This window comes from Canis lupus, chromosome 7, assembly GCF_048164855.1.
Source record: "Canis lupus baileyi chromosome 7, mCanLup2.hap1, whole genome shotgun sequence".
In the NCBI taxonomy this organism is placed as follows: Eukaryota; Metazoa; Chordata; class Mammalia; order Carnivora; family Canidae; genus Canis; species Canis lupus.
Genome location: NC_132844.1, coordinates 31,243,037 through 31,262,214, shown reverse-complemented (window position 1 = coordinate 31,262,214; position 19,178 = coordinate 31,243,037). Strand labels below are relative to the sequence as shown.

Below are 19,178 nucleotides of genomic sequence, written 5' to 3'. Positions count from 1 at the left end.
GTGAATAAGACAAAGTCCTTGCTGTGACAATAAACATATATAGAAACATCTAATACATGAAGTGATAAAAAGTGCCTTAAGAATATAAATCAGAATTAGGGGCTAAAGAGTGATAGGGAGCAAGGGACTGCAGGTATGACAGCTTTTCTATCAGTGGCTGTTTTTACTGTTGTATGTAACACTATGCGTTTTGTGCCTGGAACTAAAAGGTGAGGACATCTCTTAAAACTGTCCACAGGCACTTGAGGCTCACTCCAAGTGTCTTCTTTTTTGGAGGTGCCATAGCATGGCTAGTGATATGCCAGAGGCCAGGGCAGGGGGGCTTTTGGAGGAGAGTTGATCATCCCCAGGTGAGAAGCATAGATGATCGTGTCCTAAGGAGAAGGGCATTTGCCCACGTTCTCATGGCTTCAACACGGGAAGAGAAGATAATGATATTTGTAACGATTTCAGCAATGAATCGTTTGCTCTGAAAGCACTCAAAAAAACCTAACACAGGAAGCACCAGGTTTTCCCATTCTCACCTTGAAACTCCTCAGCTGATGCTGAGAACTTTCTCCGAAGAAGTCTGAATGCCCTTGGGCCTTTTAGCTTAGAAGGAGCACCGTGCTACTAGTGACTGTGGCAACTGAAAGTTATTTCTGGGCTATTTGAAATCCTTCATAAAAACTCCAGGAAACTCGGCAACTTCTGCACAGCATATGTGTTCTTAATGTGGAAGCCGTTGTTCATCTGGCAAAACCCTGTCAGCACAATTGGATCCGTTCCTCCAGAAGTGTCAGCAAGGCGCCGTAAGGCTTCGTAGGCTGAGCTTTGGTCGGAACTTGTATGTTTCTAGGTTCTCTAGGACTTCAAATTACCCATGACTGGTTCAGAAGACCCCGAGGTGACCATTCCTCCCAGCGTTCCTCGGGCAGTTCCGTCTTTTTGCTTTGCCCTTATTCTTTTCCAATTGAAGTGCTCTCAATGTGTAAATCAAAAGTGAAAGTTGGACAGGGAGATTGGACCTGAATTAAGGTCTGTTTTCTTTATTTTCCTTCTCAAATGGACTTGTCTGAATTTCAAATCATGTCAGTTTGCTTACTCTGGCTGAATTTCTTATTTCTCTTGTTGATTAATTCTTGATATTAGACCATAGTTTGTCCTAATATTGTTTTCAATTATTTCCAAAGAGAACTTTGGAAATAATTTATTTAGTTTTCAGGGAATATTCTGGGTTTCCCCTCCAAATCTATGAGCCTTGTCAGTATTGTCCAGAACTTGGATGTCTGAACAGGCCTCCCATGTAGTACGTTCTCCTGGCGTATTTACCCTTTTGATGTGCTCTACAGAGTAGATGTTAGGTTTTTAGATTCCAGCTGACAGGAACACTGGACCCACACCGATGTAATATTTCTCATAAACATCTGAATTCTCCAGATGAATTATATAAAATGTCATGGGCTTTATATAAAGTGTAAAGTCCTCTTGTATAAAGGAAATGCATTAAAATGCTCTAAGGTTCTCCTTAAATTTGAGCAACATTTGAATAGGTCATCACCACTGCCAGGATACCTACTTGGGTTTGGTGCTGCTCTCTAAGTGTTTTCCACTTGGACTTTCAAAACTGTGAGTGGGTAGAGGAAGAATAAATAGTCATCATTTGTTCTCCTCCAGCATTAGATTACATGATAGTTGCTAAGGTGATGCCCTACACAGAGTATGCACTTCCGTGTGTAAACACGGGTTTTAAAACCTTCATAGATATACTCTGGGTCAGGCAGGTCAAAATTTTGTGGTGTTGATTTCTCACAAAAAAGTGCTGGCAAGCTTGTGGGTGATGATAGGAATGTAAACAGTGAAGCAGAACTCCTACCAGTGATAATCAGAAAAAAAGTGCTTAACTGATGCCTAGCAGCAAAGGTACAAAAAGGCAAAGCTAAGTGGAAAATGCCTCAGGGGGCACATTACGTCTACTAGTGTGTACAGTGACACTGTTTGCTTCTCTCTAGTGAGTTTTCCATTAACTTCATCAAATATTTATAACTCACCCCCTTTCTTTTCAGAACTGTCAGTTCATTTCATTCAGTACTTAATCATCTGGTGCTTAGTACCTGGTTCTTCTGTTTGTGTTCTGAGAGAGAAAGAACGCTCCGATTTTGATCTCAGCAATGCCACTCTTGGTTGGCCATTCCTACCCAAGGATTAGATAGAGGTGGTGAGAGATGGCGAAATGTGAGACAGGGTTGGCAGGCAATTTCATTTCCCTTTCTCTGGAGTGACTACAATGAAGAGAAGATAAACCAGCAACTTTTGTGCAAGGCGTTGCTGGCTTCTCTGATGGTAGAAAGGTGCTTCTGAAAGTCAGGAACAGAGAGAAATTGTATGCCTACATCTGTTCCTGGTTAAACATCCCTTAATTTTAACCTGAGCAACCTTGGTACTCTTGTCTCTTGTTTGCACTCAGAAAAAAGCTTCTTTCTTACAAATGTTTAACTTTATAGGTTTGAAAAACACTACAGAGTCTGGCACAAAGGGCCTCAACGACCCAAAGGCTTTCAGGGGCTGCTTCTAGAGGGTTACTTTAAAAGTTCAAACAAATGGATTGAGAAACAGCTTTTTGGAACCTACCCTGCTCTTAAAAAGATTGTAACGAGATTGTAAGTAAAATCCCCAAGAAGCTATCTTTAAATTACTGAACCATATATAATCTCCAAGAAAATTATAAAAGTTAATTCTCCATTTCTCTCTCTCCCACCTTCCCCTTCTCAAATTACCTCATTTAATTTATTCTCATAATTGGAAAAATGAGCAATTTTCCAATTCTGTTAGAATGTCTGTGAGATGATAAAGAGAAAAAAAGTTAATCAAATGGAAGAATTTGTGGAGGGATATTAGGTTCAGAAATAAATTATTTCAACATGTGAGGTTTTTATTGGGCTGCCAAAGAAAATCCATGCAGTAGGTCACAAGAATAGAATCAGTAGCGGGTAGGTTTAAGTTTCTTGGTTTATAAAAACTTAAGATGGGTGTTCAGATATTACATTTTCTAAGAAGTTGGGTGGTTTGGAGTACATACTCATGACTATAAATTCAGAGAAAAGGTTTTGGCGAACTTGATTAGAAGTGAATTTAGCAATTATTAATCATTGTCATGAATAATGACACACTGTATTTGACTATATTTTGTTTCAACATTTTAAATTATAAGTACTGGGCTAGAAGGAAGGAAATTGAGTTATAGTGCTGATTTTGTCACTAACAAGAAATGTAATTTTGAGAAAATTCACTTAAATTTTAAGGGCCTCAGTTTACCAAAGATGAACATTGTAATGCCTAATTAGATACTTTCCAACCTTCTGGCTCAAAGAATCACTCCAAGCAAAGCAGAGATATTTTCAGCTTTAGACTTGTCTTCTGCTTTATAATCGGACTTGGTTAGAAAAGGTACTACATTTCTGGACGCTTTGTAGTTTTTACAAATCTGTGCTATCACACAAGTAAATTTTTGCTCCTTACACACAAGTTTGAGGGCTGCAGGTACTAAGAACAAGATGCATAAACTAAAGTTTGCATGCTACAAACTCAGTTGACTTCTTAAGGTTTTCCAGGAAAAAATTACATTGATTTCTTTTGTAGGCAACACATGCTTTCTGTGTAATTCCTGAGTTAAGTGATATTTTTCTTCTTGTTCTGCATCTCTAAATGTCTAGTTCTGAAAATACAATAGGCTTACAGGACAATCAGTAAAATGAAATTAGGAAGCTTCGTTAAGTTGGTCCTGATAATCAAGAGCCAAAATCATACTCCTTAGAGAGTGCGAGGAAAGCTTTGGGAACTCTCTTCCAAGTTCACGTACCAACAGGCCTTTGCATGCATGTACATTTACATATAATCTCAAGAGGTTCTAAAGGCAAAATAACTACTTTCCTTAGAGGGTTTTCAGAGGACCAGTATACAGTCTCTCAAATTTCAGACTTGGCAGTGATCTTTGTCATCTGCATTGTAGTGCTAGGACAGATAGTGACAAGTCTTAACCTTCCAAAGAGTGACAAGTCTTAACTATCCAAATAAGGGAAGAAGGTAGTGGCATAGATAAAACAAAATTGGTAGGCAATTCTCAAATCATTTTCCTTTGATCTTGTAGTGCTCCTTTTACCTTCTTTTGCTTTGTGCTACATGTGGAAATCTGTGCTTCTTGAGAGCACACCGGTTGTTGGTTAGCCATATTTGTGGTAGATTGCTGGGACAAAGCCAGCTTGATTTTAAAATATGCCGTGGATGGTCAACAAAGTGTGTGTGATATATATGGATAATTACGAGCTTTTGAAAGGTTTTATGTATTAATAAGCATTTACTCCAGGGGGAGATCTGATCACATTAAAAAAAGTTGCAGTAATTTTTGACACGGATAGATATGTTTACCAAAACATGTGAATAAACTTTAGAGGGTGGCTACAATTTCTCCTTCCAGATTATTTTCCCTCCTTCCAGATTTTTTGAATAATAATAATAATAATAGCAATCTACTATATTTAGAGGTATATTCTGCTGTGAAATAGCATGGGAGAGAACAAAAGAAGATGTTTGGCTTCCCTCCCTTCTGTCTTCCCCACCCACCTTTTCTTTCTTTTCTATTTCTCTGTGGTCACTTTCACTTCTCAAATTCCAAAGACAATTTTAGTGTGGGCCTCACTCAATGTGTTGTTCTGGAGAATTCTTGGGGACACCCTAAAGTAATACTGAGTCTGATTCTTATTAGAGTCAGAGCTGAGCAGAGTTTTTAAAGAAATGAAACTATTTGTGAAGGTTTATTTGCTAATGCATGTATCATTCATTTCACCATTATAACAACATTCTCCAGTAGATATTATTAACAGTGTTTTATGAAGTATAAATCAGGACCATAAGTGGCTGAGTAAATTATCCCAGGCTGCTAAGGTTGCAAGTGCCGGGGCCAGGTCCAACTAGCTGCACATCTATATTCCCTTTATGTATCTTTAACTTCAACTTCAGGCACTGTGCAGGGATATAGTAGATGCTCAACTAATAGTTAGTGAAGGTTATTTGAAGAACATGATTAACTTCAAAACTTCACTAGCTTCCTAATGTGGCATCCAGCCATATGTACCACAGTTTTTCACCCTCTACCCTGGACTGGATATTGAGCTTTTGTGTTCTTTGAAGCAGAGTGGTAGACCAGACAACCCCAGGTGGAAACTTCATGTCCTGGAACCTATGAAAAATTGAATGACTTCCTCATTAATCGTTTTCTGAAGTTGTAGATACAATGAATTAAGACATCCACATAAGCCTATTAGATAACAGCATGTATTTTAGTCAAATACTAGAAGATAAGTGTACAAATACACCAAAGAATAGCTGAGCCATTTTTATCTTGGTATTACCTAATCCAAAGAATATTTGGTAGAAATCTCTTGAAGAATTAGGAAATATTAAATGTTGGCATTTTATAAATTTACTGACCTTTTTTTAAAATCACTAATGATGATGTTTTAATCCTGGAAAACATTAAAGTAATTGCAACTAGCTTTTATGCATCAGAGAAAATTCAAAGCAACATTTTTATGTCTGATACTTAGTTAAATTTGATAATAATATCTATTGTTAGAAAGTTCCAGAATGACTTTCTGTTGTTTTGAAGGAAAAAATTTTTCAATAATGCTGTAATTCTCTTTTTTCTTTAATAAGCTTATTTATCATTGATCATTTCTACTATTAGTTCAGATCTTAAATCTCCTGAATTTTTCAATATTTATATAAGTAATGGCATATACTGAGAAGATTACCAGGGTTGGTGTTCTCTCAAACATCAAATCCTTTATCATATTTTCCATGCCTTGGTTGTTGGTTCATTGCCTGAATTAAAAAAGCAAAAATAAACCAAAAACTACGAGTGAGAGACTTTTATAATCCTATTGCTGTTTAACTCTGTTTCTGTGTTTAGATTCCTGCTCCTTAATGAATTGGGAAAAAACTTTGTCTGAATGATGAAAGAAATAATTATAAAAAATATAATTGAGCCCAAAAGATCTGCCTATGGAAATCTGTGTTTATGATTCATAGTAGTGTTCTCTGTATCATCATTACCCCTTGGATGGTCATTTTAGGAGGTAGAGCTAGGGAATGAATATGATAAGTTGAGCTCATTGGTTTCTAAACAAGAAACTAGAGTTAGATCTGCCCTAAGTTTGTACCTACATTCTATCATTGATTCTAAGTTTCTGAAAAAAGCTTGCAAGCCAGGAATCCACTTACATTTGCTTTAGACTACAGGACACTGGCAGATATTTATGGCTTACTTTGCTTGTTCCGGCTTTTATTTTCTCAAAATACAACTCCCAAGATAGAAAGCCTCCCCAGACATTCCAAGCTTTTCTCAAATGCTACTGTTAAGGTTTGTGAAACTGAGGGAAACAGTGAAGAAGGGGCAGCCACAGGACTAGCATATGGAAGAAACGTGCTATGTTGCTCTGTCTTGGGGAAAGAGGAATGAAGATACGAGGACAGGATGATTAAATATCTTTTCCCACATATTACACATGGGACTTAGTGAACACGCTGTTGTGTCATGATGTGCTCTGTTGTACTGTGCTTAAGAAAAGCCTGCACAAACCCTGTTAAGGAGAGGTGGTTCACATGATGGTGATCTGTTTATGTTGAGGAGAAGGCTATAGAACAGTGAGTGAACTCTCTGAGGGAAAACACCAAACATGGAATTCCATCTCTCTCGAGGTGAGAACCTGCTAACACCTGGATCCCAGTAACCCTCAGTTATTTAAGTTATTTCCTTTTAAGCACTTTCTAGGATATTTGGAGACCTTGGTGATGTGATAATGGTCCTCAATAGTATTAGTTATTGTCTTTGTAAAATCAATTTTGCTCAAAATTACCTCCCCTGAGCAAAGACAGATGTAGGTTTGGTGGAGCCCATTACTAACAATTTTTGGAGCCCTCTTTAAAGAAAGGATACAAAATTACAAATACAAAATTGGCTACAAAAGTGTTTAGAAAGTGTGAGACTAATTTTTTAGAATTAGGAAAAAACAGAGGATCTCTGGGTGGCTCAGTGGTTTAGCACCTGCCTTTGGCCCAAGGCGTGATCCTGGAGTCCTGGGATTGAGTCCCACATTGTGCTCCCTGCATGGAGTCTGCTTCTCCTCTGCCTGTGTCTCTGCCTCTCTCTCTGTGTCTCTCATGAATAAATAAATAAAATTAAAAAAAAATTAGAATGAGAAAAAACATATTGAATCAGAAAATTTAAAAAAGCTGACAATTACCACAGACATAATAAAATTCAGAAAAATAACAATATCTGTGTTAATAAACTCCCTGACACATTTCTACAATGCCTTACCCCCCCCCCCCTTACTATTTTTGGCTGCATCATCTCTGTCTCTTTTATATAGCCTTAATTTTTTTTTTAGAGAAGTTTTAGGTTGACAACAGATTTGAGAGAAAGATACAGAGATTTCTTATGTGCCCTCACATATGCATAGCTTCCTCCATTACCAACATGACTCACCACAGCAGTACATTGTTTACCAAGGATGAACCTACATTAACACATCATTAATCACCCATAGTCCATAGTTTACTTGAAGGTTCATTCTTGGTGTTGTACATTTCATGGGTTTAGACCAAAGTATAATAACATGTATCTGTTGTTATAATATCATACAAATTATTTTCACTGATCTAAAAATCCTGTATACTCTGCCTATTTATCTCTTGTCCCCAATCCCTGTGACCACTGATCTTTTCAGTGTCTCCATAGTTTTGCCTTTTACAAAAAGTCATATAATTGGAATCCTACAATATGTAGCCTTCTCGGATTGGCTTCTTTCAGTTAGTAGTATGCATTTTAGGTTACTCTATGGTTTGTTATGGCTTAATAGCTCATTTCTTTTTAGTGTTGAATACTATTCCATCATCTGGATGCACCACAGTTTATTTATCCATTTACCTACTGAAGAGAATCTTGGTTGCTTCCAGTATTTGGCAACTATGAATAAAGCTGCTGTAAGCCTTGGTGTGCAGGTTTTTGATGTTTATATAAATTTTCAACTCCTTTGGGAAAATACTAAAGAATGCAATTACTGGATCATACGGTAAGAGTATGTTTAGTTTTGTAATATCTAATTGCCTCTTTACATGACAATAATTTTTCTAAGATCATTTTCTGTGGTTAAGGTAGACAGATAATTTAATCTTCCTTCTAACATGGCTGAATGAAATTTATGTTTTATCACACAGAGTGGGGATGCATAAAATATGCAATTTCACATGTAGATGTGATTCCTGTTTATAGTTCTGTTATAGGTTTGTGACCTACAAACACAGAGAGTCTGATAAATTCTATTTCTCATGATTGCCATCAGAAAGGAAAAAAAAGCTCACTGTGGTCAGAATTGTTTGCTCTGCTTCATCGAGTATAACTTCTGCCAGGAAAAAAACTTCTAATTGAGGCATACTGAGGTGCCAATTCATCTGTTTACAATGTTACAGGTCTGATGATCAGAAGAGTTTTCCACAGACTGGCTTCTGGGTCTGTACATTTCAAGTCTTGTTTCTGCTTATACCATCCACATGTTTCCTAGGTTGTGAATTGTGGGCATGTTTCTATCCTATAAGCCTGCACCTTTGTGTCAGGATAGAGAGTGAATTGGCACATTGTACTGCACAGTATTTTTGGAAGCCAGTCCTATGCTGTGAGGGAGAGCAGTAACTCAACAAAGATAGAGATGACTGTGAATCACATCAGTATATGCCACTAAGCCCAACAAATGTACCCCCAACTTAATTTCTCCTTAGCTGAACCACAAATACTCATGGCCACTCTGTGGGAGGGAAGGAAAGTGGGCCAGTGGGGATAATGAGTAGAAAGAGACAGAAGCCCTACTAACTGAGGTTAAAATATCCTACTCTTGCAAATTTTGCAAAAAAAATTATATGACCATGTGAACACACTGGTAAGCCCCTCCCAGGGACTTGGCAATGTCATGTGTAAGCGAGGAGCCCTGAGGCTTAAGATTCATTAGCTTCATGGTAGACTCATTTCTCTATCATTAGATTCTACCCTTTTCTCCAAATGATGTGGTCATAGAGACGTTTATCATTTTGCACCTGTCTTATCTGTCTTACACTGTACTGCTTATAATATTTAAGTGTGTGAATATACATATACACATTCAGATATATTCATGAACTTTGTATATGTGCCCCATATGCCGATCTCAGAACTCTTTGAACTGTGAAATGGTTATCTTTGCTTCCTATGTAATATTAGGCTTTGTGGATATATCTTTCTACATGTATAAACCTGTCATCATTGGGCAAAGGCATGGGCATTTTGAAAGGCCTTTTATATAGATTTCACAGTTATCTTCCAAAAAGTTTATCCCTGTGTAGTTTCCTACCAGAGATGTATGAAAATCACTATTTTATCATACTTCTCCAAAAAATGATTGTCATGATTCAAGTTCTAAAACAGCCCCATTGCATACATTCATTTGGGATAGTTTTTCTTTATACAATATTGAGTTTTGCCATTGGGATCATGGTATATATTTTTTCATTACTCAGGTAATCTGTATGTCTCTAAGCAAATTTTATAATTTCCTCTCTGTGTGTTTTATGCGTTAAAATTTTTCTAGCTAGTTCATATTTTGATACCGTTTTGAAGAGCATCTTTTTTCTCTTGATTGTTTATGTATTCATTGCTGGAATCTAGAAAAAGCATTGATTTCTGTGTATTTATTTAGTAGTTAATTGTTATTTTGACTTGGTAATTTTAGTAGGTATTTCATTGCGATAGATATTCTTTGAGAAAGTTTTCTTTTGTTTTACCAAGGGCTTTAGATATTACGGTTATGCCAGTACTTTTTAAACTTACATAAAACAATCATATAATTATTTTTTAAATTTACATGTATGATAAATTTGATTAACATATTTCTTTAAGTTGCAATTATATTTCTGAATAAATCCTTTTTGATCCTAGTGTTTTATTCTTTTAATATTCTGCTGAATTTTCTCTTAAAAAATAAAGGGAACAGAAGTGTAGCTGCAAGAATGTTTATTACAGCAGTATATAGGAAAGCAAAGGCTTATAAACAACCTAACTATTCAAAACTAGGGTATTGGTTAAATAAATTAATGTATATATCCTCAAGTGAGACTAAGCAGACATTAAAAAGATATTATAAAACTGTATTTTCTAATGTGTTTATGTTATTTGGTGAAAAAGCAGCTTAAGTATGGAATAAACCCATTAAAAAATTGCATTTTTATGTGTGTGCGTATGTCTGTACGTTTGTGTGTGAGTATATGTGTGCAAAAATAAGTGTGCTTGTGTATCTTTGAGTGTATATATACTTAGAATGATGTATACCTGCGTTGTAGCAATGAAGTTTCTCCAGGTGAATGGAAATCATATTTTTTGTTTTATTATTATTTTTTAAAAAATGACAATAGATTTTTTGTGAACAATTTATAACCAATACAAGTTCAGTTAATATCACAACATAAAAACAACCACTGAGCCACCCAGGTGCCCCTAAATTATTCCTTTTAGATGAAATTGGATGTAGCTATATTTTTTTGGTAATGTGAGGTCTTCAATACACGGAATCCAATCTGCTTTTATCACTCATATGTCCTGCCTATCCTTGTGGGCATTAGTTCACAACTCTGGCCTTAGGATTTTTTTTTGACATTGCTCTTTTATGGCCCTGTATATTCAACTAGTCATTTTACTATGATTTTCCCATTCTTGGTGGGCTTAATTTATTTGTAATATTTTTTCTCAGGAAGGTCTCAGGTATTATATTTCCTAAGTTCTATCACATTTCGACGTGTCTGCCCACTGCCCTTATTTCAAAATCAGTGTGTCAGGGTGTAATATATTGTGATATAGTATAATTTTTTTCCTTCAAGATATTGTAGCTATTGCTCTACTGTTTTCTGGCTTAGTATATTGATGTGGAGAAGTCGGCAACCAATCTGATTTCCCTCCTTTTAGCTGACTTGCTTTTTATATCTGCATGGCTGATAGAAACCTATTTCTTTGTGTTTGAATCTTAATCCCTTAACTAGGATATGTTGTGATTTTGATCTTTCTGTATCTTTTTCTCAGTAGAGAAGCTCTGCTCTTTAATCTGAACTTCTCTCTTATTTTGGGGACTTTTCTTTCCAATATTCTGAATATTTCTTCTGTTTCATTTGTTTGAGTCACAATTCCAAAGGCATAAAATATCCTTCTGTTATACTAGCTTTGCCTTCTATCAGCTTCTAACTTGTTTTCTGATATTGACATTATCTTAAGTCTTTCCTCTGTCCTGTTAATATGACTTTCAGTGCTTCTTTCTTGCTCTTTCAAATCTATGAAATAGAGGTGTAATTGTTTTTTTTAAAGAATTTTATCTATCCTCTATCTATTATCTATCTATCTATCTATCTATCTATCTATCTATCTATCATCTATCTATCAACCTATCATTTATCTATTTAGAATGCAAATGGGAGGGGCGGAGGGAGGGGGAGAGAGTATTGCAAGTGGACGGACGCCTAGCTGAATGGGTTGCCCCTTGTGGGGCTTGATCTCACGACCCTGAGATCATGACGTTAGCAGAAATCAAGAGTCAGACACTCAATTGACTGAGCCACCCTGGTGCCAGGTATAATGGTTCTAATAGTAGAGTTGCAGTACCCGGTTATCTCTTCAGACTTCTTTTATGCCTACTCCTGTTGTTTTAGGGGCTTTCATTTTTTTTCCTTCATATTGCCCCTAAATCCTTGTACAATGAATCAATTTAAGAGAATCTCTTTAGCACTTAGAATATGTTTTCTTTCCAACTAGGATTTTTCTGTCCCTCTTGTAGACCATGTCACTTTTCTTCCCTGCATTTTTGTCGTACTTACATATAACTGCAATGCCATTTCTTTTAATCTCACTGGAGCTTAACTCAGGCAGTGTCCAGACCTTCAATTGTTCTGGAAGTGTGTCTATGAATTAATTCTCCAGGATACTCTCTCCAGGAAATCTCTCCACTTTGCCTTTCTCTCTCAGAGCTGCACTCTGAGGCTTGGTTGTTACTATCACTTAATTTTTCTCTAGCCTCAGATCATGACAGTAGGGAAGGTGGAAACTCTGGCTCTGCTTTTTCTTCTCTGATTTGGGCAAACTCCCTGTTTCCCACTCTACTTCATCTAACTGGGAATGTGTTCTCTTCTGGAGTCCTTCAAACATCTTCTGGCTTGTTTGTGATGCCCTGAAGCTTATGCTTCCAGTAAAGAGAGATTGTTCAGATTACTCATGTTCCTTGTTTTACTTACACATTTCTCCCAGGAGTCAGGAATCTATTCACCCTTCCTCTCCAATCAGAATAGGAAAATGTAGCATTTCCTGTGGGGTGGAGCCCCATTAACAGTCAACTGGTGGCCAAGGGGAGTTTTAACTTCTACTTAATCTCTCACATTTTGGCTCTTGCAGACAGTTCTGAGTTTTTTCTTATTTATCTGCTCTTTTGTCTTCATCTCTGTAGTATACTGCCGGAGATCTTTAGCGCCCTCTCTTTTTCCTCTCTAGCTGGAAGAGAGCAGAATGTCACTCCCTAGAAGTTTTCTCTTCCTCTGTGAGTTCCTTTGGTGGAAATGTTTGCAAAGGTGCTCTCTTGACTTTCTCACCAGCAGCCTGCTCTCCCGGCTTCTCTCTATTTTTAGAACTATTAGTAACATTTTGAGGACTTGCTTGACTCATCTACTTTCCCTACCATTTCTTCTGAGAGACGCAGATAAGGTTAAAGGACTTCCTGAACCCAATAAGCATCTTTTATTTATTGGCTTGGCCATCTCTTCTCAAAGTTTATGTCATGTGTTTTTCTTCCTTTCATCTAGTGTTGGAATAAGCAGATTCTCTCATTGTCTGCTCTCCTAACTTTGAAGTCCAAAGTACTTTGCCATTTTTTCTTCCTTTTTAATAAAATGGGCCAGTATATGTGCAGTTTTAAAACTTTTCTACCAGGGACATATATTTCCCTGGCTGTTTTAAAAATTAAAAATGTCATGTTGAGATGGATTTTCTATCACCTATTTAAAGTTGTTATAACTACATAACACGTTAGCCAATAGTTTCTTTTTTTGAGCTATCTAATGTCAGTTTTGCTACCAGAGTTATATTGGTTTTATATAAGGAGATGGAAAGTTGAAATATTTTTATGCATTCTCTTTTTTTAAAATTTTATTTTTATTTTTATTTATTCATGAGAGACCCAGAGAGAGATAGAGAGAGAGAGAGAGAGATAGATAGAGAGAGAGAGAGGCAGAGACACAGGCAGAGGAAGAAGCAGGCTCCATGCAGGGAGCCCGACATGGGACTCCATCTCAGGACTCCAGGATCATGCCCTGGGCTGAAGGCAGTGCTAAACCACTGAGCCACCCAGGGATCCCCATTTTTATGCATTCTGAAAGAGTTTAAACAGCTTGGCAATCCTTAATTTCGTGATGATTTAGTTCAATTTACTCAAGTATCTGTTTGGTCCCACTGGCCATTTCAGGGGTACATTTTGACAGCTGTTTCATTATTTATCATGGTTATCAATCTATTTTTGCTTCCTGAAATAATTTTGGTAATTTCCTAAAAAATTGCACATCGTATCCAGATTTTTCATGTTTGGCATCTCAAATTTTTGTAATTTCTCCGTCCTTGCTTAAAAGCATTTCTTATTTCTTCCTCTGTCTTCTGTGATTTCATGGGGCCTGCTGCGTGAGAAGGATGACACAAATTGTTGAGATCTCACAGTTGTGTGTGTATGTCTCATCTTCCCACCTCCTTTCTTTTGCAGACCAGGGTGTTTATTCTCTTCTTTTTGGGGCAGTGACGAGCGGATTAATCATACCGTGATTAGTCAGGCTTGGTTCCCTGAACTCACATCCCCCTTGCCCCACAACTACTACTTATCACAGAGTCCTGGAGCTCTGCCTTTGTCTTTCCTGCTGCTGCCACAATTAATCTCTCACTCCCATCTTCCTCTCACTTCCCGCTCTATTTCTCCTAACTGGATCAGTACCATCAATAGCAATGACTAACACTTTCATTGTTCCTTACTTCCCACAAAGTGGCTTCCTCATACTTTTATTTCATTTGCTCTTCAAAACCTTCCTGCAATCTCTTTTCTTAAATTTTCACTAAGACATACATTTTGGAAGTTAGTAATTAAACAAATCCATGCAAGTCATGGAACTGTAACTCAACCCAGACCTCCTAACCACACATCACACTCACTATCTTTCTAGCACATGGTGCTGTAGGTTGCAGCTCTTATGCATTGCCCTCAGCAATGGCAGTTCAAGTGATCAGAGGTTTGAGATCAGTGGTACATGTGAAGGTAGCGTATAAGCTGCATCTGATTGAAATAGAGACCCTGGGGCCCAAATAGGTGGAGAGAATCTTTGCTATAAAGTAAGAATGAACACTGAATTGTTCCCAGATATCCATGCTTAAGGACATAGGGACTTTAAAATATCCCTGTCTCTTACCAAAGTATTCCTCAAACTGGATAATACTAACAGGACAAACATTGCAGAGGTTCACAAATAATGAACAGCTGCAATAGCAAATCCTCTCTTCCTCTGGAGTGTTTTATCAGAGCTTGTGGGCTTCTGGCTTAGTGCTAAATGCTTCACCAAGGGAAGCAATCCACAGGTGGAAGCAGCCATGTAGATCAGACGATTAAATTTCTTTCCAGTGGATCAGGGTCTCATAGAATGGCCTCAGATAAAAGAGAAAGCTGCAGGCAGAAAACCATGACCTCCAGGGGCTGGCTGAAGCAGAAAGGCAAATAGGTGGTAGCAATGCAATGATAATTTTTCCCAAGGCAGAGTCAAATTAGACTGCTTTTTAGTGAATGTGAGAAGCACAGCACACATTAGTTCAGGTCAAGTTTTTAGCTTCTAAGCTTGGGTTCCTCAGGTTATTTCTTGACTTTTTTAAGTCCTGAAATCTAGAACACTCCCTATCATTTGAGTTTCTGTTTTCCTTTAGCCACCACACAGGCCACAGTCAGACATAAACCTATTTGCCTAATTTAGCTTTAGTCAAATGCATTCAACATTTTATTAGGAATTTATGATTTTACTACCATGAACAGCCAATGATATGGTGGGTGGTTCCAAAGATGAGGTCTTGTCTCTCATGGAAATAATATATAACCTTGTAAGTATACCTCATATTTGATCCTTGTGCCATCTGCTCTTCTGTACAACATGGCATTTGATCATTAATGTGATTAGTATAGACTAAAGATGATGGAGTTGTGTAATTTTTAAAATAATACTGTCCTTGTTTCGATTCTGTCTTTATTTATTCATTCATTCACTCAGTCATTCAAAAGAGATTTGCTGAGGTCATTTATGGTGTGCCAGGCTCTGTTCTACCTCCTGGGGATACAACAGTGAACCAGATGGTCATGAATCTTACCTTCAAGAAGATAGTACCTGTGGGATACTCAGTGCCTCAGGAATAGCCAAGAGGAAAGAAGAAATAGTCATCAAATCTTTGTTTTTCATAAACTTGAACCATAATCACAAATAAGAAGGTGGTTATACATTGGCCCAAATGTGTGTGTTGTTGGCCTCTACAGTTAAAAGAATGTAATATTAATGTCTTCAAGGTTCAATCCAGTGTACAACACTCCCCATCACTCTTAATCATATATACCTGACCAGCTTCTTTTATTTACTCTAGAATTGTGGCTCCTGAAGGTGCTGGAACCTCAGACATTTGAACTTAAATCCTGAAAACTTAGGAAGTTGTGAAGGAAGTAAAAGAGAGAAGAGGGTCCTTGGGCCCCAGAGAAATGTAGGTGTAGAAGTGGGGAGCTCAGGAATTTGTTGTCAACACACGCTGGAAAGAGATCACCCTCCAACCCAAGGGATGGAGAGAAGTGGACTATCTGTAAGTCCTAATGCAGTAGGTAATTTTGCCTTCTGGGATGGGGTAGCAAGAATGCAAGGGAGAATTGCTCTGTGGGGCCTTTAGTCAGACTGGTTTATAGGAAGGTCACAGGAGATTCTCATGGTAATAGTATTGCAAGGAAGCAACAGATCCTGGCTATGGAACAAGGTCCATGATGTCCCAGCTACGGTATCTGTGGATTGATGACCAGTATTCGAACACCATAGAGCATTAAATTCTACACCATGCTTGAGCCTATCTGTGGTCCTTGAACTTTCAGTGTCACAGGCCTGGAGTCAGAGGGATACTTCACACATAACCGAGGTCACATTTCCCCAGCTAGCATAGGACTTGGATTTGGCAATGAAGTTGAGGTACTGGGTAATTGGGAACATGGTATTTTCTGTACACTGCAGTCAGTGGACTGAGATTCACACATGTTTTGCTTGTTTATAGAAGGGAGCTTCCATCACTTCCAATTGCAGGCAGGAGAGGAGGATTGGAGGAGGATCATATTCTTGGTGCAGGAGAGGTTTTCCTTGTAATCTGTCTCAGTTGCTGTCATTTGTGAAGGGCTTGGTGTGTTAGTAATCTTGTTCCCTTTTAAGTTTTTATTGTGATTCTTTTTTCTGTTGTCTTCTTCACTCTCATGTCCCTTGGTTCAGTTTGACCACATGGAGTTTTCTAAGACTAATTCTCCTTCCCAGAATGGCTGTTGGGAAGTCTCTTGTTTCTCAGACCTCACAGGCTCAGCTTCATTCCATGGCTCTCTCTTGGCTCCTCTACTCATTGCCCACCAGAGCTGTCCTCTGAGTTGCTCTAAACTCCTCCTGCTGAAGATGGAGGTGTCTGAAATGTGGTCATCAACCAGCAATGTCAGCTGCCGCTGGAGACTTCTTAGAAATGCATGTTCCGAGGCCAGACCCCAGGCCCAGTGAATCAGAAAGCTGTTTGGGTGGGACCCAGCAGTCTGCTGTTTCATAAGCCCTTTGGGGGACTTGGGTGCTTGCTTAAGTTTGAGAAGCTCTGCTGGACAAGGAAGCACTTTAACATTTGCATCAATGTGGATGGAACTGGAGGGTATTATGCTGAGTGAAGTAAGTCAATCAGAGAAAGACAATTACCATATGGTTTCACTCATATGTGGAATATAAGAAGCAACTCAGAGTATCATACGGGAAAGAACAGAAAACTGAGTGGAAAGTTACCAGAGAGGGAGAAAAATCATGAGAGACTCTTAACTATTAGGAACAAACTGAGGGTTGCTGGAGGGGAGTGAGTGCAGGGATGGGGTAACTGGGTGACAGGCATTAAGGAGGGCAGGTGATGTGATGAGCACTGGGAGTTATACGCAACTGATGAATTATTGTACTCTATATCTGAAACTCAAGTGATGTACTAACTGTTGGCTAACTGAATTTAAATAAAAAAAGATCTTCCCCCCCAAAATAGAATGTGAGGTCCTGTGGCAGGCAGCAAAGGCAAAGGTTCTTTGTGGGGAAGTGCAGCTACCTTTTATCACAAAACATACACACTAAAGAACTCAATTAAATCTTCAAGCTCTCCTGTATAAATTGCAGCTAATTTCCTTTACACTTAAACCAAAGTGAAATGTTTTGACCTTGTGGGCAGCTTTTAGGAGAATACTAAGGTCTAGAGACTTCACCTTATTTTTAGACCTCCTTGCCACATTATCTCAGTTAGTTGATTTTCCATTACATCACAGGTATTTCCACTAATACATGCTGCATGTTATTTTACTATTTGATCATGTTATTATTGGCCAAAAAAAGAGAAATATTTAAAAAAAAAGAATTTGACTTTGCAGAAAGTATATGGAAATTTAGATGGAAATTCTTGTCATAAGAATACTATAGATTTTGTCTGGTAATCATGAATACTTTTGATAAAACTCTTCATAAACAAGTGCAGAAAGATGAGATTTTAAAAAACTAAAAACTGGACAAATTTAATATTTCCAGCAAGCAAGTCAGCAATCAGCAAGACTTTTTTTTTTTTTTTTTTAGCTTCTGTGTTTCCATAACATGCAAAGATTTGCTGCCTACTTGTTTGCATTTTCACTCAGCAGTCTAACATGAATGGAGTGCCTCACTTTTTCTCAGCCAGTAAAGTATTGATTTTGCATCACAAGGGGAAAATATAAATGTCGGTCTTTCTAAGATGATCTAAACCATGATGTTAGAAAATTGCTAAGTGTTAGAAATCTCAAGTACAGTATTGGCGGAGAGCAAAGGTTCACGATTTGTGATGCATAGTGTAAAATCCCTAGATTCTGTTTATAACAATCAAACCAAATCAAAATGGTGGGGCTGTTTAAATCTCTATTTAAAATAAAAAACAGAACCATCAAACCGCCTGGGTAGGTAATACATTTGAAAGAGTGTTAATTATCGATATAGATGATGAAGCATGAATCCTGAGCATTCCAAAAATTTAAAATTCCCAGTGGGTCAATCATAAGAAATATCTGCTTCCTGAATTACTCAAGAATACTGACTCTTACTTAAAAATGCATTTAGGATAAGACTACTTCTTTAAATATATTATGAAAAAATTTTCACTCCTATGCTACAGATAGTTCATTCCTGAGTATGTACTTTTCCTATGTGGCAGCAACCACCCACTTAGAGTCATTTCTATACTGATGTGAGTTGTATTTCACTGGTGATGCTGTTATATATTAGCATTCACTGGCTCTTGTCTTCTTCCATTGCCTTGAGAGAAGGTAGTACTGATACATCAAATTATTGTTTAAAAACAAAGGATGGAGTTGTTGGCCAGGAGAGGTGAGGAGATTTACTTTATTATCAGAATTGGTTTGTTCTTCAAGCTGTTTGTTCAAAAGAAAGCCAGGTAGACATGTTCATGTTCCAATCAGGAAGATTGTGTTGTTGTAAATGTTGTTTGTGTGTAAATAAAAATACCAAAAGAAAAATAAGGCATTATAAAATGCAGAGCAAAAGTGTCTGGGTTTGTCCTCATTATAGTTGCCAATATGAATATTATTAGATGTTAAATCAGTTGGGATTTCCAATTCACCGTTGTCTTCACTCTCTTCTTTTCCCCCCTCCGTGTTATTTCCACCTCCCCCCATAACTCCCACCACTTTGTCATCTGGTATATTTATTTAGAGGATGCAGGCATCATTAAATTAAGAAACAATTTTTACTTACCTACTATAGGATAAACAGAAGTGCAGTGC

General features: G+C 37.6%; 1 long non-coding RNA gene across 4 annotated transcripts in view; it reads left to right on the top strand.

The window, feature by feature from the left end:
* Positions 1-2,495: 2,495 nt before the first annotated feature.
* Positions 2,496-19,178, top strand: part of LOC140636720 (uncharacterized) — a 484,700-nt gene continuing 468,017 nt past the window's right edge. For all 4 annotated transcript variants that reach the window (XR_012033929.1, XR_012033930.1, XR_012033927.1 and 1 more), the window contains exon 1: positions 2,496-2,639. This is a non-coding gene — a long non-coding RNA (uncharacterized lncRNA). The remainder of the gene's footprint in view (positions 2,640-19,178) is intronic.